General features: G+C 43.5%; 1 protein-coding gene across 18 annotated transcripts in view; it reads left to right on the top strand.

Moving 5' to 3' along the window:
- SLC25A21 (solute carrier family 25 member 21) overlaps positions 1 to 25,004 on the top strand; it is a 396,597-nt gene that overhangs the window by 271,973 nt on the left and 99,620 nt on the right. The gene's annotated exons all lie outside the window — the stretch shown is intronic.

The raw sequence follows: 25,004 nt of genomic DNA, 5'->3' as shown, positions 1-25,004 counted from the left end.
TACTTGCTCAAGATTTAGTGAACACTTCAAGATTAAATGTTTCATTAATTTCTTAAATACATTTAGGCTGACTGCAGAAAATTATGGAAGTCAATGTATTAGTTAAGCCGTAGTTAAGGTAAAGGAATTCTGATCAATTTGCTAAGAATTGCCTCCAGCTTGTTTTGGTTTCTGCCCTTTTGTTAAACAGAATCTGACTGTAGTTTGCTCTATTTGTCCTTCTTCCCGATGGTCACTGAAATAAATTGTGATTGGCCCACGATCAGTCATGTGCTGCTTGACTACCGATCATATGTTTGTTGCTTGATAGGTAGTAAAAATTAAGGGAGGATAGATGGTCTCATACTTAAGGCACTGGTGTGGGACTGAAGAGACCTAGATTCACTTTCCACTTCTGTTACAGATTTGCTAGGTGACCTTGGACAAATAACATATCCTCTCAGTTCCCCATCTATAAAATAGAAATAATATTACTTCGTTTCTCCCGTCTTTTGCATACTTTGATTCTTCCGTTTGAATTTAATTTCTGACATGGAAAATATTTACTTAAATTTCCTTACTACAAAGAAGTTACAAAAGGAAACTCCTCCCACAATAAGTAGAGGGAGACTGCCCTGCTGCTGTTACATGAACCAGTTTTGTGGTGAGTCCTAGGTGTCAGGAGGAATGGTGTTCATGCTTTTGCACCCTGATCTAGAAAATTTGACCAGAATCCTGAGGTTAGTACCTCTGTACTTGTAAAAAGTGCCTCCCCAACCCTTCAGCACTACGCTGGGGCCTTGGTTCAGTCACTGATGGCGTTCAATCACTTTTTTGTCAATGCCCAGCATGCTGCTGGTAGGGAAGAGTAAAGAGGATGTTGTGCTGATGGCAGTATGGCAACATCTTTCAGATGAGACTTAAAAACCCACGTCGTGGCTACATGTGGTCAGTAAAGAGACAAAGATCATTGCTCTGGTCACATATTAATTTGAGTAACATTCTATTCTGTGTTCCTATATTCTGCCTGGAATTTCAGCTGTATAAGCTATTGGTCACACTTTGAAATAAGGTTAAATTGTTATAGAATCCAGCAGGTCGATCAGTTTTTTTTATCATGGTTTATAATCAGCTATAATAATGGCTTATAATCAGTTATACCGCCTTTGAGCGATGTGTCTTTAACCCTCTATAACACATACTACTGTGGTCTGTAATACGGTTATAACTGTTAATTATTTGTTAGCCCTTTATAAATTATTAATGAATGTAACCTTAATATAAAGTCTGACCACGTCATTTGTCTTTCCTTCCTGTCCTAAACTTTTATGTAATGCTGCTGTGCACTGTTAAATGGCTATTTTGCAAAGCATTTTTGGAGTCTTTGGGATAAAAGATACTTAGACGGTCCAAGATCAGCATTGCAGAATAGACGCAGCTCACAAGAGATTTTGGTAAATGTTCTTTCCTGTGGTTTGCATGTACTATGCTGCTAGTGACTCAGATAAAAATATCAATGTTTTGAATCACTCTTCCTCGTACAGCTAGCAAAACTTAACTCAAGCCAAAGGAATAAGTAGTTTAAACAAAGACCAACCAAGTTATAGGCAAGACTCCTACATGAGCTGGCTAATGTTCTAAGACCCTTTCCTTTTGAGATGAGACCAGTCTAAATATATTATCAGGGTAACCAGACCTGTTAGATAAGTCAGTCCTAAACACAGCTTCCCTTTCCCCCTAGCCAAGTTGAGGGAGGAATAATTTTCACCCACACCAGTCTACAGAAGTTCGGTGTTCAGACACCCACTGGACCCTGCTAGTTTCTTGATTGAAAGGCAAATCCAATCGTCCCAGAGTCCCTGAGAGCAGTATTTGGCTTTTTCAACGATAAGTAGAAGCCTGAACATATCCCTGCAGTCACACAACTGACAGGAGTGTTCTCACAAAGAAGAAATTTGGATGGGATCATTCTGGCATCCTCCTGCTGCCCAAAGTTTCTCCTACTAACCCCCCCAAAATCCCATGCACACATTACAGGTGCTGTGTAAATGTAAGATTGCTATTAAATACTCAGAAGCTGAACTGGAGTGGAACCCAATGTACATGATAGCTAATGCCCCATCATAAAAGTTTTCCCAATAGCATCCTTTTAGCTCCTTTTAATTCTCCCAGCTTGCTTAAATCCAAGCAGTTAACATTGTTATTATCTTTTGGGTGACTATAAATCGAAATCCTGATTGTTATATCACTGCTGTTCTATTTTAACATCCTCTGCTCTGGGCTGCCCGTAAGCCAAGCCTTTCAGCTAGTGGAAAATGTAGCAGCATGTTTGCTCTTGCTCCTTTGAACCTGGTCTTTATTCTTATGTGATGGGTGCTGTTACAGGTTCAGGGTAACTGCACCTGTATTCCCCATCCAGGGTCCCTCAAGGGCACTCATTTAAGGTTTCAGGCTTCTAGTTTTCACCTCTCTTGGACAGAGACCCACATATCTCTTCCTCCTGACTGGGGTTTTAAGGGCACAGCCCCCTGCCATCCACTGTGGTAGCCCCAGAAAACCAGTCTGCCTGAAGGCAGCCCCAGTACATTGCTTTCTTTCAGAGGACAATAACAGGGTTTTTACCAGTGACCAAACAGCTCTTCCAGGCAAGCACATTTATTTAGAAGGCAAAAGCATTACAGAGTCAACAAATTAAAAAAACAAAGTTTAAGCCCTATACGAAACATACCAGAAATCACCAGTTTTCCACATGGAGAATCAGACAGGCCAGTGTCCCTTCCAAACTTTCAGCAAGGGTTGGGACCTCCCATTGCACAGAGATTTGTTTTTCAAAATGAAGGCCACGAGTCAGTGAAAGCTCATTCTTTTATACCAAAAGCACTTTCATTGTTTCCTAGTCTCTGGAAAGCCCAGCTTGAACCAGTATATGCAAACCACCCCCAGGTGGAACTTCTCTGAAGTTGTTTAATCTTAGTGACTCACTTTAATCAGCCCCCAGTGATTTTAGTTCCTGGAGGAATTGTGGTGACCCTTCCCCATGCAGTAGAACACAGTCATACGTAAACCATTCAGGAATTTAATACAATGGTTGCAATATCTGTCATTGGGGCTATTTTGGCTTCACCAGAATTGAACAAGGGACCTCCAGAGGTAAGTCTAAGGCCATGTCTACATGACAAAATTCAGTCGACACACATTACGTTGTCTTGCAGCCACCAAAGTTTACATATTGCTCAGGTGCAGGCATATCTGTCTGCGAGCGTCACTGCTGCAAGTATTCACCAGAAGTACTTGCATCAATGTAGACTGCATTGAACCATGAATAGGTATCCCACTGTGCCATGCGCCACTGTCCAGTGCAATACTTTTGGGACACTTTCATAGTATTTTGTGGGATCATAATGATTTGCCTAGGGATTTCTAAGAGCTAGGCGTCAATTTCCCTGGATGCATCCCATTATACATTCCACATCCCATAATTTTCACACATGTTTTTGAAATCTCACAAACCCACAAGATGCTTTTTGGTCTCTGACATCTCTGACAAAAGCATGGAGCCCACAGAGCTCAGCACTATTCTCATGAACATTGCAAATACAAGACATGTGATTCTCCTATAATTGCACATCTTCAGGAAGTTCCACAACAGCTGGGATCACAATGAGGAAAATGAAGATATCTACTGGGAGAGTTTGTTGATGGACATATGGAGAAAAATATTCCGGGGTGCTGGGGGCATTCACAGAGCAGCTTCAGACAGTGAAGCGCCACTTGAAAAATAAGCAGTGACTGGAGGGAATGCATCGTAATGCAGGTGTGGGACAACAAGCAAGGGCTACAGAAATTTTGACTGTGAAAAGCCATGTTCCTGGATCTGTGTGCCAAGCTTGCTCCAGCCCTCCTGCACAGAGTCACCAATGTGAGAGCTGCACTGACAATTGAGAATAGTGTGTGGTGATCATGCTTTGGAAGCTGGCAATGGGGGATTGCTACCAGTCAGTGGAAATCATTTTGGGAAATCAATGGTGGAGGCTGTTGTCATGCAAATATGTAGGGCTGTTAATCGTCCCCTGCTACGCAGAACTATGATTTTTGACAATGTGCAAGAAATAATGATGGATTTGCAACAATGGGTTCCCAAACTGCAGTGGGGCAATAGATAGTATTCATATCCCTGTTTTGATACCAGCCCACCATGCTACTGAGTACATCACAGAAAGGGATAGTTTTCCATTGTTACGGAAGCACTTGTTGATCACCAGGGATGCTTCACTGATATCAATGTGGGTTGGTCAGGGAAGGTGCATGATGCTCGCATCTTTGAGAACGCAGGTCTGTCCAGAAAGCTGCATGCAGGGATGTTCTTTCCCAAGCAGTGAAAGGTTCAACTACCACATCCCGACAGCTACAGCTACAAGGTGTGTACTTCATAATATATGTGCGGCAAAGAGGGAAAAGCTGCCCCCAGTGAGGAGGAGTGAGGTGGAGTAGCTGTCTGCTGACTCTGAACAGCCAGATAACAGGGCTATTACAAGAGCCAATATGGAGCTATGTTTTTGATGGAGACATTAAAGTTTTATTTTCCCAGTCAGCCACAGTAGTGTTCTGTCTTGAGATAATGTCTCTCTTGTGTAATTTACATTATGTATTTTGTTTTGCTGCTGGTATCTATTCCATTGTGCCTGCTGCAAATTATTAATACTGCTGGATCTGGGGCATTGCCTACTGCTGTGAATTGTGTGGTGCTGGCTGTACATTATATATATGGCTGGGTGTTTTTCCAAGGCCATGCATTCTGTGGTGCTTCATGGGCATTTATAAGTACTATTCGATTTCTTGATGTCCGATGTGCATTCTGTAACATTTGTTGTGAACGAATCAAGATACTTTGCTTCTCCAAAAACAGAAGTTGATTGAGTACAAAGAGCAAAATCACAATGCCGACAAACAACTATAAAACTTCCACTATAACTTAACGGGGTTCCTATTAAAAAGAAAGTAAGCATTTATATCCATTCATGTAAATAAAAAGGTAGTTTTCCGTCATTTGTTGTGGCTACTCATACACTAATGTGTGGTTTTCACAGGTCAGCATATGTAAAGCTGTGGTTTTTCCTGGCTGTCTCCCAGAATGGAGCAGTAGGGGAAGTATGTGGTCTATGATCCCATATGGTATTTGGGGACAGGGGAGATAAGGAGCAGCGACCATGGAGTTCTACACTGAGTGCAAGGGCTGAGTCCAGGATGTTTGGATCTGTAGGTCATCCATCTGTAGGGTCTTCAGCATTTGAGGTCGCTGCCTGAGGAAATTCAGTGGGTACATCTACACTGTTCTGTGGGACCTGCACTTTTGCATGCAGTGTTTCCAAGCTGCTTGAGTGTCCACACTCATTGTAACCTGGATTTATAGCTGCTGGACCTGAGTCTCACAACGATGCCAACATGTCAATACTGCATACACAGACCTTCTGACTCAGGTCTGTGGGTTGAGCTGTGTCCACACTGCAAAATGATAGGGCTTGGATCTGAGTCTCAGTGGGACTCGGGTTCAGACCCACTGCCCCCAGGTGGGTCCTAGGACTTAGGTTCTGAGTGCTGCTGACCCAAGTCAGACAGATTTGTGTGTGGACGATAGGGGGTTGAGCTCAAATATGAGTATGAACCCCAGTTTACAATGCAGTGTAGACATTTCCCACTCCTTCTCCTGATGGGATTCCCAGGCCTTCCTGTTTTTCCTCCATGCTCTCGGTTATATTGGCTCTCCAAGCTCTTTGTTCACAGGGCGATGGAGCACTTGCTTGTAGGATCTCTTTCCTTGTCCTCTTCCTTCTCCTCATCAGGGTCAGATGTTCTGTGGGTGTGGAGGGGTCACCCCTCAAGACACCATGCCAAAGGCTGTTGATAAAAAGAGTCACATGCACCATTAGATTTAGTCACAGTGTAAAGGGAAAGATAAGTTTCAAAACTCCCTTCCTTTATTCCCCTAAATACTTTTTAATAAGAAATGTTTATGGCACTTCAGCTTTGGAGTGTCTCAGCACAGCACCGCTCTCCAGCTCGACCCATAATGAGGGTGGCCAGGCAGAGAGAAGGGAGCCTGGATTTTCTGTTGCATAAAGCTATAAAATTCTGTCCTCTATTCCATGAGTACAAGTACAGGGCTATGGCAGTGAATGATGGCAATGTTATTCACAGGCAATGGTGAGTTTGGCTGATATTTTATTCCTGAGGGTCACAAAGGCATGAAGAACCCGGCTGCTACTCGTGTCCCAAAGCTGCCCAGCCCACATGCTCCTAGCCTCTTTGCTAATCACACAGGAAAGTGTCCTATTGTGCAAGTAGAAATAAGGACACCATCCCTGGAAACCTTTGGGAGAGGATGCAGAGTATCTCCACAAACGTTTCATTGAGATGTTTCAGGAAGATAAGAGAGGCATTCCTGTCCACATACACAGATGCTCCACGTACACCGTCACCTACCTAGCCCAGCAAGGGTATGAAAAACAGATGCCAACTCTACCTCTGTTTGTTCCACTTCTACCTGAGCACAGGACACAAAATTGATATGGAGCATGTAATCAGACTGCCATAATAATGCTCACAAATGTATTTTGAATTTACTTTCTTTTTATTTTCTCACAATATATGAGAAAAGCAATGAAAAGTCAATATGTTTATCTTGGAGGATGGACCAAGCACCAACTTTAAATGGTTGAGGTAAGGGGGAAGAGAGAGGAAGTAAAAGCAAATAAAACATTGTACAGTGGAGTAGCATCTTACACGGGGGTTAGGTTCTAAAGTCAGCGAGTAAGGCGAAAATCGCATATAGTCAAAATTGCCCTTGAAAATCCCTTAAATCGCCCATAAAGTACAGTATACTGTACATGGTTTTGTGTATACAACCCTGTACAGTAATATGTATAAATGTATAATGTATACAGTAATGTACAGTATATAATAAAGAGTACATATGCAAAATATAATTTTACAGTACTGTATTTTTAATTACAGGGGGTAATTACAGGGGGTCGTCAGGACTTGATGTCGATCCAGGAGACGGAGGTGACGGAGAGCTTGGGTGATGGAGAGCGAGTCATAGACGAAGTGGTTGGCTCTGGTTCAGCTCAAGAAGTTGATTGTGTAGGCTCATCTGCTGCTGGTTGTTTTTCCGTGAAAAACATGGTGATCGGCAGCTGTCACTGTTGTCTCTTGAGCTGCTCAAACATTTCTTGATATGGTCTCAAATAGTCCATAATACTACGTGTGATTTTGAGGCTTCATTCCATAGAGGGATCGTATTCAGAAATTAAATCATTGAAGTGTTTCAGGGCAATTGAAGTGTTTCAGTAAATTTATGAAGATTCCAACTTGTTGGCTCTTCCTGTTCGTTGTCATCATCTTCGCCTTCTGTAGACAATTTTATCAGTTCCTCTAACTCTTTGTTATTCAATGTTTCTCTATGGCCCTCAATTAATTCTTCAATTTCTTCCTCAAGGATGTTGACGAAGCCATCACCACCCACTTGCCTGGCCCCCTGAACAATGCATTTCACTTCTTTGTCAATGGTCGGGAAACCTTTAAAATCATTCACACATTCTTTCCATAGGTTTCGTCAACATGCATTGGCTGTTTCAGGTTTGATTGCATCCATTGCCTGTTTAATATAAGTGATGCAATCAGCAATGTTGAAGGACTTCCAACACTCCATCACATTAAGATTGCGATCAGCATCCATAGTGCTACGTATCCGTGAGAACGTAAGCCTTGTGTACGTGGCCTTGAAACAGCGAATCACGCCTTGGTCGAGAGGTTGGAGGATGGAGGTGGTATTGGGGGGAGAAAGACGACTTCAATGTCATTATGCACAAACCAGAGTGCCACAGGGTGGCCAGGAGCATTGTCTATGATCAGCAACGCTTTAAAGTCAAGTCCTTTCTCTTCGAGGTACTGCTTGACCTCCAGAATGAAACACTTGTGGAACCAATCCAGAAATAATGCTGCTGTCACCCAAGCCTTTTTATTTGATTGCCAGAACACAGGCAGGAGACTTTTGTTCTTGCCTTTTAGGGCACGGGGATTTGCAGCCCTGTAGAGCAAGCCCTGCTTTATTAAATGCCCAGCCGCATTGCCACAAAACAACACAGTCACACGGTCTCTAGATGCTTTGAAGCCAGGTGCTTGTCTTTCTGATTTCTAAGTGTAAGTGCGGTTGGGCATTTTTTTTCCAGAAGAGCCCAGTCTCATCAGCATTAAAAACTTGTGCCCTTTTCTGCTGTGATTTTCTTTAATTGTTCAGGGTAGGCTTTTGCTGCCTCTTCATTGGCAGATTCAGCTTCACCAGTACTCTGCACGTTTTTGAGGTTGAAACAGTTCCTAAAACTGTTAAGCCAACCTTGGCTGGCTTTGAATTCCTTCTCATCAGAAGGCTGTCCCTCTTTGGCGGGAGGTTTGAACAGCGCGTAGAGGCTAAGAGCCTTTTCTCGCAATGTGTTGCCATCGATAGGCACACATTTACAGTTCATGTCTTCCAGCCATAAGTTTAATGCCTTTTCAGTCTTCACTAAAGTCTTATCACGCACCTGGCTCATCACCTTAGCGGTTATTGGAGCACTTGATGCCACAGCTTAACAAATTTCTATCTCTCAAATCTTGATGGCACGGATGCTAGATTCATTGAAGCCATATTTGTGCGCCATGTTGGAGACCAACATACCGTCTCTCAGTAAGTCCAACACAGCCAGTTTTTCCTCCAGCGTTGGAACAGATCGCTGTTTCTTTGGTTGAGCACCAGATGAAGTAGTTGGCTTGCGTTAAGGGGCCATGTTGTATGAAAAATACATACAGTATCTTTAAACACTAGAATCACACTCAGCGCGGTGAGATGCTCACACTATGAGAAGCACACGGGAACTGAGACTGACTGAGGGAACAGCAGATTCACATCTCCCATCTCACGCTCACTCTGGGGCATATGCACATTGAGTGGAATGGTGGGCGGAATCACCCGCACGATTTACAAGTATCTTGATATTTTTCTTTTTTTTTTTTTTTTGCCGAGCACGTATAGTTGAATTTGCGTAAGTTAAATGCGCGTATGATGCGACTCACCTTGTAAGGAGAAATGCATGCTCACACTTACCCAAGCTCCCTTCCACTTAATCAGCAGGATGATCTGTGCTCACCTGGTGGAACTGGCTAGACTTCTGCTGACTTTCAAATAGGTCTTGGTTCATTGCAGGGTTTGAGTCTCTCACCGGATCTCCCATCTCCTCCTCTTCCTCCTTTTCGCTGTTCAAGGCCAAAGTCTCTGTCTGGGCCCCTCCGAGATATCCATGGTGGTCTGCAGAGTGCTGCTGGAGTCACTGCCTAGTATGCCATATGGCTCATAAAAGCGGCAGGTCTGTGGGGCAGCACCAGATTTCTTGTTGCTGTCCCTTGCCTAGTGGTACACCTGGCGAAGTTCCTTCACAGTCACATGACACTGCTGCTTGTTTGTACACCTTTGCCAGCATCCCTGTACAATCTGCCCATGGATGTTCATGTTTCTATGGCTGTTCCATAGCTGTGCTTGCACAGCCTCTTCTCCCCACATGCCCACGAAATCCAACACTTCTTGTCTGCTCCAAGCAGAAGCACACGTAGTATCTCTGTGTGCACAGAGGGTTGCCAGGCGTCCGGTTTTTGACTGGAATGCCTGGTTGAAAAGTGACCCAGGTGGCTCTGGTCAGCACCACTGAACAAGCTGCTAAAAATTCAGGCAGTGGTGCAGCGGGGCTAAGGCAGGCTCCCTGCCTGCCCTGGCTCCACACGACTCCTGGAAGCGGCTGGCATGTCCGGCTCCTAGGCGCAGGGGCTGCCACAGGGGCTCCATGTGCTGTCCCCACCCCGATTGCCGGCTCTGCAGCTCCCATTGGCCAGGAACTGTGGCCAATGGGAGCCGCAGGGGTGGCATCTGCGAGTGCAGGCAACATGCAAAGCCCCCGGCCCCTCTGCCTAGGAGCCGGACATGCCAGCTGCTTCCGGGAGCCATCTGAGGTAAGTGCTGCCCATCCGGAGCCCGCACTCTGAACCACCTCCCACACCCCAACCCCCTGCCCCAGGTCAGAACCCCCTCCCGCACCCTACCTTTCTCCCAGAGCCCATACCCCTCACCCTCTCCCTCACCCCAATGCCCTACCCCATCCCTCAGCCTCTCCTAAACCCAAACTCCCTCCCAGAGCCTGCACCTCACACACCCTACTGCACCCCAAACCCCTCATCCCCAGCCCCATCCCAGAGCCCGCACCCCCAGCTGGAGCCTGCAAACCCTCATGCACCCCACTCCCCTGTCCCAGCCCTCAGCCCCCTCCCGCACCCCAAACCCCTCATTCCCAGCCCCCACCAGATCCCGCACCCCCTGTTGGACCCCTAACCCCAACCTCCTATGCCAGCCCGGATCCCCCTACTGCACCTTGAACCCCTCATTTCTGGCCCCACCCCAGAGCCCACACCTCCAGCTGGAACCCTCACCCCTTCCCACACCCCACAGCCTGATGAAAGTGAGTGAGGGTGGGGGAGACTGAGCAACGAAGGGAGTGAGGGAAGGGGAAGGAGTGAATGGGGGTGGGGCCTTGTGGAAGCGGCGGAGAACGGGGCAGGGCAAGGGTATTTGGTTTTGTGTGATTAGAAAGTTGGCAACCCTATGGGTGCATGGAGCCAGCAAGGTCTGCTGGCCACAAACAAAGGTGAGCAGTGAGGTGTGCTCATGAAGGTGGGCAATGAGGAAAAGGCATTTTAAAAACATGTTGGGTTTTTTAAGCAGGGTTGGGGAGCAAGCTTCCGGTCTCTGTGATCCCTGGGCAGTGGATTTTAAAACTGTGAGCAAAGTGGTCACAGTAATGGAGACTGGGGCATTGTGAGACAGTGGCTGGAAGACTCTTAGGGATGACACAGATCATGCAGTGTCTACATTTGCACTGCATCAACCAAAGTAGTTCGATTATGGTTCTGCGCCATTCTAAGAGGTGGTTTTACTGCATCATCATCCTGGGCCGCTTACATCAGCTGGAGACAAATTTGAGTGTAGAGACATGGGTAAGTAGGCAACTTACGTCAACATAAGTTTGTAGTGTAGACCAGGCCTAAGTCTCTACATCTCAAGCTAAAGAGCCAGACTCAGAAGCTGAGAGTTGTTAGAGATTTTCATTTTCTTTGGATCAGGTACAAAGGGGGATATGTAAAACACAGAAGGGGTTTCTCTTACACATGCAATCACTTCACAGCACAGTTTCTCCTTGCCCGTATGTACAAATGAAAGATTCATACACAAGTCATAATAAGGTGTGATGGTGCCTGAGAAATTATTTGGATCTTTGATTTTATAATGTGGTTATTTATCTGTGTCCTATTACCTTTTTAAATTTCTTTTGAATGACCCTTAGAAGTAGGGTGGATCCATGGGCATGAGCAGGGGGAAGTTACAGGACCCTCATAAACAAAAATGATCTTCACATTATGCCGTTAAAGCTTAAAGTCCTACTGTGCTCAATATATCTCCAATACCACTTGGAGGAGATATACTGAGCACACTAGGACTTCAGAGGAGCTTTGTTAATTTAGTGCCTGCTCTCTAGCCCATTTCTACATTTGAGGTATGCCTGGGTGAAGATGTAAATCCTGAGCATCAATGCTACTTATGTAGTTTTGGCCCTGTATGCAATAGGTATAGTTTCGGTCTGGGGATTTACTTTCTCAGTAGTTACTGTACATGAAAATCGTGATTGAAAAAAATAAGATCCACTGAAAAAATTGTCATTTGACCTAGACATGCATGTGAATGAAGACACAACACACAGAGGATGGGATCTAAGCAGCAGGCTGCAACTTCTATTATATTGAATTAATACCAGGATGAATGGTACTGCAAAGTGTTATGGGGAAAAGAGTGGTCTGGTGTGGGAGGGCAGGTCTTTACACAATAAACACTCAACAAAACTAGCCAGTTGCTAAGTTCCCCAATACCTGCCCTTTCGTGCAAGGGAGTGACCGTAGAGAGATGGGGTGCCTCAATCTGTCCTAGACTAAGAGACTTCCCTCTGCCCTACTAATACCAAACTTGTTAGAGGCCTCCTGGGTTCTATGCTCTGTTTTACCCCAGGATCTGACCAACTGACACCTACCCTAACCTTGCACTGGACAAAAGTTGTCATGATTCTAATGCCCTGAATACCCACCCAGGCATCCCTGGTGCTGTGAGGATGATGAAAAGCCCTTTGTCCATGGCCAGTTCTAATGTGAGGGGGCAATGCCCCACCAAAAGGTTGATCTCTCAAGGCCTACAGCATGCCAGGAGACCCAGTTCTGCCACTCTTGGGACTACTAACTCACAGGGAGGGTACTTTGGAGCTGCTCAGGTACCACCAAAGGTGGCATAAGGGGAAGGCTTTCTGAGCTGAAGGGTGCAGGCGTACACCTGACCAATCATGTTCGCCTGCCTCCCTAGGGCCAGCTAATCAGGAGCTGAAGGGATGGGGAAAGCACACCACTCTGTCCTCATTGCCACAGCCGCTCATCTGCTCCAACCTGCCCAGGTGCTCTCCTCTTGTACAAGGGATGCAGGCAGGCCTCCCAGTGTCTACAGGGGTGGGCACCCCTTTCCCTCTGCAGACGGACCAGGACCCCAGGGAGTACTTTCCTCCCTACTGGTCTCCTCCCATGACCCAGGCTGAAAGGAGTGACATTCAGGAACACACAACACCACATGATTTGTAGAACCGCTGAATGTTGTAGTTACAAATAAAACAATACTGCCCTCCTAGTTGGAACATTGAGTTCAAACAGGCTGATAGTTTAATTGGACTGTTTTAGAAACATATTTGCTTAACCATCAGTCTACTATTCTTGTCAAGCTCTGAAGTGTTATAAATCTTTGTTTTCAAAAAATAGACCAGAAAAAATGTAACACATTAAAAATGAATTAGACATTGCACGCCACCCATAAACTGTATAATAAACAGATCATGGCCCTGTAGTAAGAGTTATGATTTCTGGCAAGTCACTGGAGAAGAGCTCATGGGCTTTCAGAATGACCTACATCATAAATCACCAAATTCTCATTTACATTGAGCACATGTATCTCATTTTTCAAGACTGGCTTCTGAAATACTGATGAATGACTTCAGAACTGATAGTTTGAATTTCTGGGAAATAGGGTCACTAGCATCTTTTTGGGGAAGACACAAGAGAGATTTTTTTTGCAAATACAGCCCACAGAAATGGGAACCCTGCAAAACATTAACATTCACCCCCCAAAAAGGAAACACTGAGACTAAAAAGCCTGCACTACTTTTCCTCAAGTTAATCAAACTAATATATTTTCAATGTAGAAAATAACTATGCACACACAAGGCCAGGGTAAACCTTTAAAATTTTTCCTGGCACATCGGCACCAACACATTACTATATGGTTTAATGTTTTATACAGGATAATGTTCATGGCACTTAGCTCCTTACATGTTCAAAGCACTGTATAAACATCCAAGAATCTCAGAGCACTTTAAATATATTCATTAAACCTCACAAAAACACTGTGGGATTATGTATTTTCTACCCATTTTGGAGATGACTGAGATGAGGAACAGAATTGAGGGTTCTCAGCATCTTGTGGGATCCTGTCTTGAGTGACAGAGGCAGGATGAGAACCGACGAATTCAATTTCTTCATCCTTTGTGTAAAAGTCTCTTAATTTGTAAAGTACACTGGAAGATGATCTATACAGTATTTATATTCTGCCCATTATTAAATATTAGTGTCAAAGGCATAAATAATTTCACATTAAGTGTTATTTCATTACATATCAAGGGGCAGACCCTCAGCTGAACTTCAGTGAAGCTGTGACAATTTACAATAGCTGAGGAGCTGTACCAAAGTTTATTTTGCTAACTTTTATTGCTTTTTGTTCGAATATAGCTGCAAATAAGTTTTTTTATTTACATTTCTGAATACTTGAAAGCTGCAAGTGGACCTACATTGACTATATTACATGATTGTAGCATGTAGGTTCTGATTTGGTGTTGAAAGCAGATCCTTAGGAGATAACTAATGAAATGAAACACAAAACATGCCATCACCTAATAAAAACATCAGTTCATAAGAAACATTAACTACCCTTTTCAAAGACTTCCTTTTTTAATTGATATATTTGATTTTGGCATCAGATAATGAATTAATACCTTTTTAATGTAATGCTGAGCACTGGTTACAAGTTAAAGAGATTTTATAAGGAAACTATTAGCCTTTGTTCAGCTTCTAGTTCCATGATTCAAAATGACCAGCATTCATTAAACTTTATTACTGAGGTGCATGAAAGTTTCTTTGGATTAGGAAGGCATAACCTTCCGTCCAGGTTTTTAAATGGTGTTGCAGCTTTTCATTAACCTGGAAACCTCCTATTTACATGGTTCACAGCCTGGTCTCAGCTCACTTGGAGGTAACAAAGGGTGTCGGGACAAGAGTACAGCAGGGGGCTCACTCCTCTAGGGCTGCCATCTGAATTTGATCAAGCCAACTGTTTCAACTCCTGCCTCATTAGGCAAAATAAAATGGAGATTATGATGTGTGGAAGGATCAAATTACAGAGAGCTGGCTCTGCCTCCTAATACTTGCTCTTGATTTTCATTTTGACAAGACCTTGCACACTCTGTTTTCCATTTTACACTGCAGCAAGCTTTACATTATTTTGAGGACAAGATCATTTATATCCCTTTGACATGTCAGCGCTTAGGCGAGGAGGAGTAAAGTAATAAGTGAAGACACATTAGTCTCCGAGGCAGTTTACCTACTGGAGAGATGTCACTGTGTAGCATGGACTTAATGCTTATAGAGGCATTAATTCAGCTTGTCAAGTGATGCCTAGCTCTTTGCTAGAATGGCTATACATTTGAAAACGTGACAAAAAACAGGTTGCTGGGGAAATTATTTTTACCTGACACAGATAATTAAGTAATTTATTTTGATAAACTTAATTAACATTGTCTTGAGTCTATTTTGCTTCTGTCCAGTTACTGTTTTCAGTGTTTATGCGACATTGTAAATATTGCTTTAGATTGAATGTACCAGTGGGTTATAGTGGCCATTAATCTGGAGACTAATAAGATTCTTAACCACCTGATCGTCCATTGAAAAACATTTTCTGTACATGGCATACACTGATAGAAAGCTCATGGTCTATAAATGTCAAAAGTGGCTTTTCAAATTGATCAGATGGCAACAAACTGGCACAACCCATCACAGATTTCTTCCTAGGAAGGCTGTTCTTTTCCCTCATACAACTCACCTGAGTATGACTTCCCTTTGAAAAAAACATAGGTGGTAGTGAGTGATGGTTAGCAAGTGGAAATTTTTCTTGATTCTCTTATTCCATTTCCTGGTAGGAAAAAACATGAATTTGATTTTCTTCAATTTACTACTGTCTGAGCTAAGGGCAACAATGCTTTTAATCAGCGCTGAGAAAGTAGAATGGTTCAACATGAAAAGCACTTTTATTCTTTTGACATTGGAATAGGATTTGATAATCTAACAATGACCTGGACTCAGTAGTACACACAGTTGTCACCGCCTAGCTGAACTACAGCAGTGCAGTATACCTGAACATATAGCCATCATACCTCAGGAAATGCCAACTATTCAGTAATGAGTCTCAACAACACACGCTCTTGTGAGCACATCAAACCTGTCTTCTGCTCTTTACATGGGCTTCATACAACCTCGTTCATGACACAACCCGGATTCATTTGCAGAGCGCTGTCCACCTTGTGCACAGAGTGAGGCAGGGATCTCAGAGAAAAAAAAATATGAAGAACTGGTGGAATATTTTCAGCTTTTTTCATCCAAAAATGCTGTTTCATCTAAACCAAATCATTTCACAGATATGTATCAATTTTGACAAAGTTTTCTCCAGGGAAGGTTTCTGAGATCCAGTACGGACTTGCTGGTCACTTCCAAAAAAAGAGTGACAGTGAGAAAGATTGAAAAACTGACCTTTTGGACACAATTCTGTTTCCTGAAAACATTTGAAAGGGTTTGTTTTCATTCCAATGCAGAACAAAAACAAATTTTGAAACCTTGAAAGTTGTCACAAAATGCAATTGTCATTCTCCAGCCACCTCTAATAGTGTGTGATCATATAATTAAAGTCTGTATCATAGTGCGTACATAAAAAGAGGCGAATTATGGTTGCACAGTGGTTATATACCTTTGTGTTCCCAGCCTCTCTCTGTCAGCCTCACCCCAACTCCTGTCCCTGTCCCCCTGTCCTCATATGCATCCTCCTCCCATCCCAGTTCCTGCTTCCCACCCATTCTTCTCCAATCCACCCTCAGCTCCTGCCCCCTTCCTTCTCTGTTCCTGTCCACCACCTCAGCTCCTGCCAACCTCCACCTCTGCTCCAATCCACTCCACCCACCCTGGATTCTGGCCCCCTTCCCTTTTGTACCTATATACCTTCTAGCTCCCTCTCCTTCCTCTCCAATCCACCCCACTAGGTCCTGTCCCCCTCCTCCTATGCTTTTCCCACTCTCTGGTTCCTGCAACCCCCTCTTCCCTCACCCCTCTGCATCTCAGTCAGGCTGCTTCCTCCTTTTCCTCCTTTCTGTTTGGGTGCAAGTTGGAAGAGCATTGAAAGCATAGGAAAGACAGTATCCCTGCTCCCAGTTCCTGTGCCCGCGGCTACTGGAAGGAGCAATTGTAGGGAGAGTCTTGCTCGGCCCCTGCAGCTCTGGGCTGGAACCTGCCCAATGCATTTGGAATCTTTGGAGACTTTAGCTGCCAAAGAAGTCTCCACTGAGCATGTGCAAACTGAGATTTTTCGGAGGCTTATAACGTGGCCACATTTGAATGAATTTTCATGGGAACAGCAAAAGGTATGTACATGATACAAAAGCCACTCTCCTGCCAACTTTCAAGTCTCTGCTCCAGAGCATGGAGACACTGGAGCTTCTCATCAAAACAGTTATAAGAATATTTTAATGTGGGGAAAATAATGTGTATATATATATCAACCTGAGGCAGACACTCTGCAGGGAAAATTTCAGCCCAAAAGTGTGTCAGAGGTATCAGAAACTGAATACAGGGTCTTATAATAGAAAGTATTAGACAACCTTAACTAGGCAGTCCTCTGCCTAGAAGTAAATGGAATAGAAGAAACACAATTGGTCTGGGTTGGATTAGGCTCCATCATGAAATAGTCCCACAGGTAATATAAATGTAGCATAATGGTTCATTGAAATTAACATTGTCATTGGTGATTTGTATCTGTTTCTATATTAAGTTCTTATTAAGGTTTTTATTAGTAATGCAAATATATTAACAAAAATAGTATCAATGCATAATAGGCTAATATCAGTGCAGTAAGAGAATAATAATGAAGACAGGGTTGCATTTATTTTTATATTCTAGAGAAAGATGAGATTGAGAGAACAGGCAGTTGAGATTTTATGTGTATGTGACCATAAACATATATTATCATAAGGCCTAGGAACTCCATTCATGCACCAGGTCCCCATTGTGCTAAGCTCTGTACAAACACAGAACAAAAAAAAAGAGGAGTCCTTGTGGCAGCTTAGAGACTAACAAATGTATTTGGGCATAAGCTTTCGTGGGCTAAAACCCACTTCATCAGATGCATGGAGTGAAAAATACAGTGAGCAGTATAAGTATTACAGCACATGAAAAGATGGGAGTTGCCTTACCAAGTGGGTGGTCAGTGCTAACAAGGCCAATTCAATTAAGATGGAAGTGGCCTATTCTCAACAAAGAAGGGGTGAATATCAAGAGAGGAAAAATTACTTTTGTAGTGCTAATGAAGCCAATGCAATCAAGGTGGACGTTGCCCCCATTTCCAACAATTGACAAGAAGGTGTGAGTATCTGCAGAGGGAAAATTACTTTTTGTAGTGACCCATCCACTCTCAATCTTTTTTCAGGCCTAATTTGATGGTGTCCAGTTTTCAAATCAATTCCAGTTCTGCAGGTTTTGTTGAAGAATTGCCACTTTTAAGTCTGTTATTGAGTGTCCAGGGAGATTGAAGTGCTCTCCTATTTGTTTTTGAATGTTACAATTCTTGATGTCTGATTTGTGTCCATTTATTCTTTTGCATAGAGACTATCCGGTTTGGCCAATGTACATAGCAGAAGGGCATTGCTGGCACATGATGGCATATATCACATTGGTAGATGTGTAGGTGAACGAGCCCCTGATGGTGTGGCTGATGTGGTTAGGTCATATGATGGTGTCCCTTAAATAGACATGCGGACAGAGTTGGCAACGGGATTTGTTGCAGGGATTTGTTAGTGTTTTTGTTGTGTGGTGTGTAGTTGTTGGTGAGTATTTGCTTCAGGTTGGGGGGGCTGTCTGTAAGCAAGCACTGGCCTGTGAAAAACAAAAAGAGAGTCTCTGCCCCAAAGAATTCACAATCAAAGTAGTATATATACACAGCGTCCACTGAGTTTAGTGTGAATGCGCCGCAAGTGTCTGGAGGCAGAGTTTTGACTGTAGTGTAATGTACATTTTAATAACCTGAAAGATGTCACTCGAAGTAAATAGGAAGAATAAATGTATTGGGGTGGAGGGCAGGGAGTACACATCTGCTAATGCATTAGCATGGAAGGCATCTTCGTGCACAGGGCCTGCATGACACCCTATGAAATACTTAACCCTGTAACTCAGGGCTTAGATGGTGCACAGGACATTGGGCGGTCCTTTGCACAAAGGTGAATTTCCCCCCCAAGAACAGAAGAAAACTGCATGTTTGTAATCTGTAGTTTTTAATTAATACAGGAAGAAGTGAAGATAGAGATGATGGTGATACTTTGGTTAGACTTTGGGAAAACTTAATGCCAACCATGTTCGTTCTGTAAAAGGAAAAAAGGAAATCTCATTTGTTCCAGCCTGCTGGAGACCATGTGTCTTGTTAGTGTTTTTTTACATTCTTTTCCTCTTCAGGGGTCATGTCAACTGATTCCATATCATTTGTGGTTTGTCAGTGTCTTGTATTGCATTAAAATACTGAACAGAAAGAGTTAGAGCTGTTTTGTGTTACTGTCTGTTTGATTATGCAGTCTTACAATATTAAATAGGTAGATCCTTGAAAAATAGCATTTTCCTATGAACCTATTCTAGAAAAAATATAAAGATGCCATATTGACAGAACTTGGGGTGAGGCAGGCAATTGCGGTGGAGGATAAATGTCCTTTAATATATATAAACTGTGTCTAAAATAATCACCTTGATTGGCTTAAATGAAACATAATTGCTTCAGGACATGGTAATAGTTAATTTGATCTCAAAGATTAATATTGAATTAAGAGGGTTGTACGTTTTATGACTTTAAAGCTGTGAAAAGTGAAATGCTTTTGCATATCCACAATAATAATCATATTTAATAATGCTAATAGGCAAATAATGCATTTTTGCTTGAAGTAACTCCTAACTATGCTTTGTTAACTACTAATATATATTGCTTTCTAACCACATTTAGGGCCAAATTCTGGTCAAGGTTTTCAAAAGTGACTAGAGACTTCGGATGCTACAACTTTGGCATACCCAACTTTAGACATTTTGAAGGGCCTGCCTGATTTTCAGAAAGTGTTCAGCACCCACCCTCTGAAAATCAGTCCCCTTTAAAGGGTCTTAATGTAGGCATCCATAAATTGAGACACCCAGAATCACTGTGGTCACTTCTGAAAATCTTAGTCTCAGTTCTCAGATGTACATACTTGGCTGTCATTAATTATTTAGCAATGAATTATTTACCTGAATAGGAGCTATGCAGGTACCCAAGGGCAGAATTTGTCACTAGCATGAAGCAAGTATCAGTGGATTAGAAAAACCATAGATAGAATGAATTAGAAGTATAACTATATTAATTTAAATGGGAGTGACGTGTGCATCAAACATCAGATTTTGACTTGTGAATAATAAAAAGATTCTTAAGATGTATGATCTGCAAAGCCTCAGATATAAATATTAGAAATTGAAATCTCTGTAGTTGTTAAATTGTGTTTGCTTAAAACTGCACCTGTATACGTATTTTTAAAACTATGGCTGAGAAGACTGTAGACTGCAGCCCCAGGCAGCCCAGAGCAGTACTCACAGCACATGAATAGGGGAGCTATAAGTGACCTTATTGAATCTTTTGGACTTCTTAATCCTGCTTGGCCCTACCACCCCACCCTGGAGTACCTCCTATATTGGTGGTGAGTTGGCAACACGACAGGCTGCAATAGGCTTCACTCTTCCAACCAAGGAGTCCCCTATGCTCTAGAAATCTGCTAGAGCTATGCAAAAAGACTTGAGGAGGCCAAGGATCTGGTCCTATTTATGTATGCATAATGATTTCATGTGGCACATTGGGCAAAATCTGGCCTGTCCTCTCTTTGGCCACATGAGGAGAGCAGAGGATACCAGCCATGTGGTGGGCCTGACTCATATGGCACAGGGCTGAATTACTGAGGGTGGCTGAGAGGGGGACACACATTCTATTCTTCCAAGAGTAGCAGTGTGTGCCCCCCGCCAGCAAGAACTGCTCACTGAATTGGACAAATCTGAAATGCAGAGTTCAAGTCCCAGTCCCCAGCTGAATTACTTCGGGATACCATTTGTCCCAGATTCCCTGTGGTGCCGCTCCGTGCCAGCACGAGACTCAGGGACCAGCCTCTTCCTGATTGGAGGAGGGGCTGAGGTGGGCCTTAGCCCCAACGTGCCACAAGGCCCTGCCACCTGGTCAGGCCAGAAGCCAGAGACAGGCAGTGGTAAGAACTGCCCAGGGAGCCTGGGCTGCTGTGGGGAACCCCGGATACTCCACCTGCCTTGGGTAGGGGACAGAAGTGCCTGAGAGCAGCCTCCAACCAGGGGGTGGGACTTCGGGGGGAAGAGGAGGAGCAGGGGGCAGGGCCTCAGGGGAAGACACAGGGTGGGGGCAGGGCCATGGAGGGGGTATGGCTCCTACATATGTCTTGCTTTTGCCTTTTGAAAAGGTGGTCACCCTAGTCTGGAGTAGGAGGAGCTGCAGGGCCGTGACTCCACCCCCTTTTGGCTCTGAGTCCCTGCTGTCCCCAGAATGCAGGTGGCACAGGGATGGCTGCTGTGAGCAGGCTTTGTGCAGCTGCACAAAGTGGGGAGCTTCTTTCTTGTCCCTCTGCCCCTTTGTGGTTGTATAGGTGCCACTCACAATCTAGCCCATAATATCAGGTTAAGTCTAGTCTAATAATCTAATGCACCTTCACTATCAGTGCGTACTGACACAGAGCAGCACAGGGTGGCTGGAAAATCTGAAATGGCTTTACACAAGCTTTTTAAAAAATAGGTGAAGCTTTTAAAGATTTTTGCTAAAAAGAAAGAAAGGTTTGAATAGGAAAAAGGTCCGTATTTTCACTGCTAATGTTCCAATTAGTCTAAAAGTATAAAATAGTTTCTGGTCACTGATCATGCAAACTGCTGTAGGATATATATATATATATATACATAGAGAGAGAGAGAGAGAGAGAGAGAGAGAGAGAGATATTAGAAATTACTGTGTCTGATCTGTTTAGCAAATCAGTTGTTTAAACAGTGATGCCAAATCCTTAACTTCTTTGGTTAGATTAACTTAGACTGTTTAGGGTAGGTTAATTCTTCCAAAAAAATCTCTATTGTTCCAACGTTACAGCTAATTCATTTGCATTTAATGCATTTGCAATTATTTTTAAGGTGTTTTAGATTGTGCCAGCTGACATACTATAGACGTGTCTACATGGAAAATATTTCTGTGGCTCTTATAAAGTTCCGAAAAGATAAAATGTCTCATGTTTTCACTCCAGGAGGTTTGGGTCTTTCAGACAAATTTAATAGCTATTTATGCATTGAGAAGATCTTATCTGATGTCCTATTGGTTCAGGGTCATTCACAGGCTCACATTATACTGAAACGTGGACACAGAGAGAGTAATTTGTTAATGCCATGTAGGATGAACTTGGTTAGAAAGGGAAGTGTATGCGCTTTATAACAACACAAGTGTTTCCTTGCAAATCCCTTGGCAGGTTCATTATCTGTAGAGCCCCAGGCAACAGTTGGCCTATCGTGAGAGTGAAATTTAACCCACAGCATGAAATTAATCCTCAAAGACTTGTGTCTGCTTATTCTAGAAATAATAAATTCTAAGTGATTTTATTATTCTCCTCTCTAAATTTATGCAGAGGTGTTAAATTGGTATCTAAGCTCTGTGGCACATGTCAATCTATTGATTTATGCTTAGATGAGTAACATTAATGAATAAGAGAATGGTGAGCAGAACAAAGAGGCTGGAGATTTGAACTGTAATATTAAAGTGGTAACATGTTCACCCGGCCACCATCCTTTCTCTATCCAAACCCCTAAAAACCCTTTCTTTTCTGATACGCCTTAAAACAGAGCTTATTGTGATTGTGGGGAGAAAGGAAAGGAAAAAAAATAGATAAAAGTACCCAAATTAAAAGCATCTCTGAACTTGTCAGGGTTCCCTGTCTTTTATATTTGAAGCAATTTGTGGTTTATAGATTATACTGTGTTTTGCACATCTTTTTGATATCCAGCATGAAAAAGTTTTGAAATGGTGAGATCAGAATGTGGGGAACTGATGACGTTTAACGACTAGCAGGTTCTGCCTGCTTGCAGTTTTCAGGATGTACTTCTTCACTCATAGCAAAAAACCTATAGCATTAGTGCAGTTAAGTGCTACTAGAGATTACTGAAAGCAATACTGCGGGTGATCTTTTTTTAAAGGGATGAATAATTTTAAGACTAACCAGACTTATATAGTTTCTTATGTGAAAACAAGAGCAATCAAACCTTCTGTGTTAGGAAACTAACCATAAGTTAGAGGTTTAGGGTTTATTCCTCTATACACAGTGGTGTTCAATTGGCTAGGTGCTCTGTGGGTTTTTTCACCTTCTACTGAAATTGTCCACAAGCAGAGGCAGGATGCCAGATTTGGTTGGCCCTTATACATGGCCAGAACGACTCATATTGATCCATGCTGAAGACCTATCTATTTGGAAGGGAATAAGCACTGCCTCTGCCACACCATCCCTCTCCCCTGCAGAAAAGCTCTTCCACTGGAACGCCACACAGGAATACCTCTTAAGGGGTGGGGGCAAAGGGAGAAGGGATGGAACCGCAAAGGTGCTGGTCTAGAGGGCAGCATCTCCTGCTTTACAATCCAATTTCGATGTCATAGCCTTCTGTTATCTGTTAATACTGAACAACAGCAGGAGGCATATTCTGCAAGAGCTATGCTGACAGGGGACCAGTGAAGCAGCAGGAGCCAACTGTGCAGTCCTGAGGACTCAGGTCTGTAGTTTGAGTGGGGATGCAGCCTCCCAAATCTGCAATCTCCCAAGCCTTTCTCACCAGAGAAGATAGTGTGAGGAAAACGCATTAGGAACCTTGGTGTTTTCCTCCTCATGTGAGAGTGCAACGTGGGCCATAATGTCTGCGATGCAAATCCTGTCGAGAACTTATTGCAAACATTCTCATTTGACACTATCGTTTAAAAACTTACTTTACTAGATCCTTTAAACAAGCCTTTTGTGTTGGGGTGTTAGGAAGGAAAAAGTGGGTTACAGGAGAATGTTAAAGAGGCTGATAAGCAAAAGATGTGACTTTGATCCCAAGAAATAATTTAAGATATACTAAAGCTGCCAGCTGATGTCATGTAAAGATCAGAGATGTATAGTAGATCTAGGTAGCTTCTGGAAACTGGGGATCTTCTTTGCTGGTGGGGCTGAGTGGTCATTTGGGGAATGTGTCCCCTTAAGTTTGTGAGGCTGATGTTTAACTGTCTCCCATAACCTATGTTGGGTGTTTGGTGGGGACTTAGAAAGAGCTCTCCAAGCTGGCATGGAATTCCTAGTGGGGAGGTAGGAGAAGAAGCAAGTTTCTCCTGGTTGGTGGTATAGGATCAGAGGAATGGAGTTTCAGGCTCCTTCCCAGTACCAGCTCTTCAAACTCCAGACTGGGGCTAGGCAGGCAGGGAGAGAGGCAAATGGCAGCAACTGTAGCTCAGTACAGCTGCAGCTTGCCCCAACCTCTTCTCATCATTCCGCTGGAGCAGCTTTTGGAGTGTGTGGGGCAAGGGAGAATCTACATGGTGCATCCCCTTTGTCCACCTTAATGGCATTAAGTAAAGGATGCAGGAGAGAAGTTCTTCTTGAAGTAGCTGCTGCAGCCATGATAGACAAATACCCATGGTGCTGCAGCTGCCTGAGGGCTAGGCTGTGTTTATTAGACACTGTCCTGCATATAAGAGTGTGTGTGTGTGTATGTGTAATGGGACTGGGTACACAAGGATGTGTGTGTCAAGCTTGATCTGTAGACCAGTGTGGAGAAGGGACAGGACCATGTCCCACTTCCTCCCTGCCCCTTCTGTAGCAATACATGCTCCCACCCAGTGATGTACAAAGGATACAGGTCCTGAAGTCTCCCTTAGGAATGGACGTAATAATCGGAGCAGGGAGGAAGCAGGGTGTAGCCTCCGCTCTCTCCTGGTTTGGCTTTTGTATGGGACACACAAGGAAAGCAGACTCCTTGCACCCCCATGCCTCTGTCCACTTGCTCAGAGACCTGAGGCAATCTAACACAAAGTGAACAGCAGCCAACTCAGTCCTGGCACCAGAAAGGTTCAAAAAGTTTAAAGGGGCAGAGCTGGCCTAGCATTTTTGGGTAGGCCTTAAAAAAAGGTGGTGATGGTTTTGCTACCCCAATTCCTCAGATTTCCCAGTGTAACCAATTCCTGTCCACGGTTATCACCCCACTATGAATAGGGCCAGCCTGAGGATGTGGAGAAAGGCTAGAGCAATTGTTCTTTGAGATACACTGCAAAATTGGCAGGGGATCTTTAGGTCCCATGGCTGCAGAAATGGAGCCCATCTGATTCCTCCTTTGCCCAATATTTTACAACATTTATCGGCAGTATTAGTCCATCCCTTACCCTGTTCTTGTAACCCTTCACTGGGGAAGCAGAGTGAATTTGCAAG

The sequence above is a fragment of the Lepidochelys kempii genome, chromosome 6 (assembly GCF_965140285.1).
Source record: "Lepidochelys kempii isolate rLepKem1 chromosome 6, rLepKem1.hap1, whole genome shotgun sequence".
NCBI lineage: Eukaryota > Metazoa > Chordata > Testudines > Cheloniidae > Lepidochelys > Lepidochelys kempii.
The sequence above is the reverse complement of the archived record's forward strand: the minus strand, read 5'-3'. Positions and strand labels throughout refer to the sequence as shown.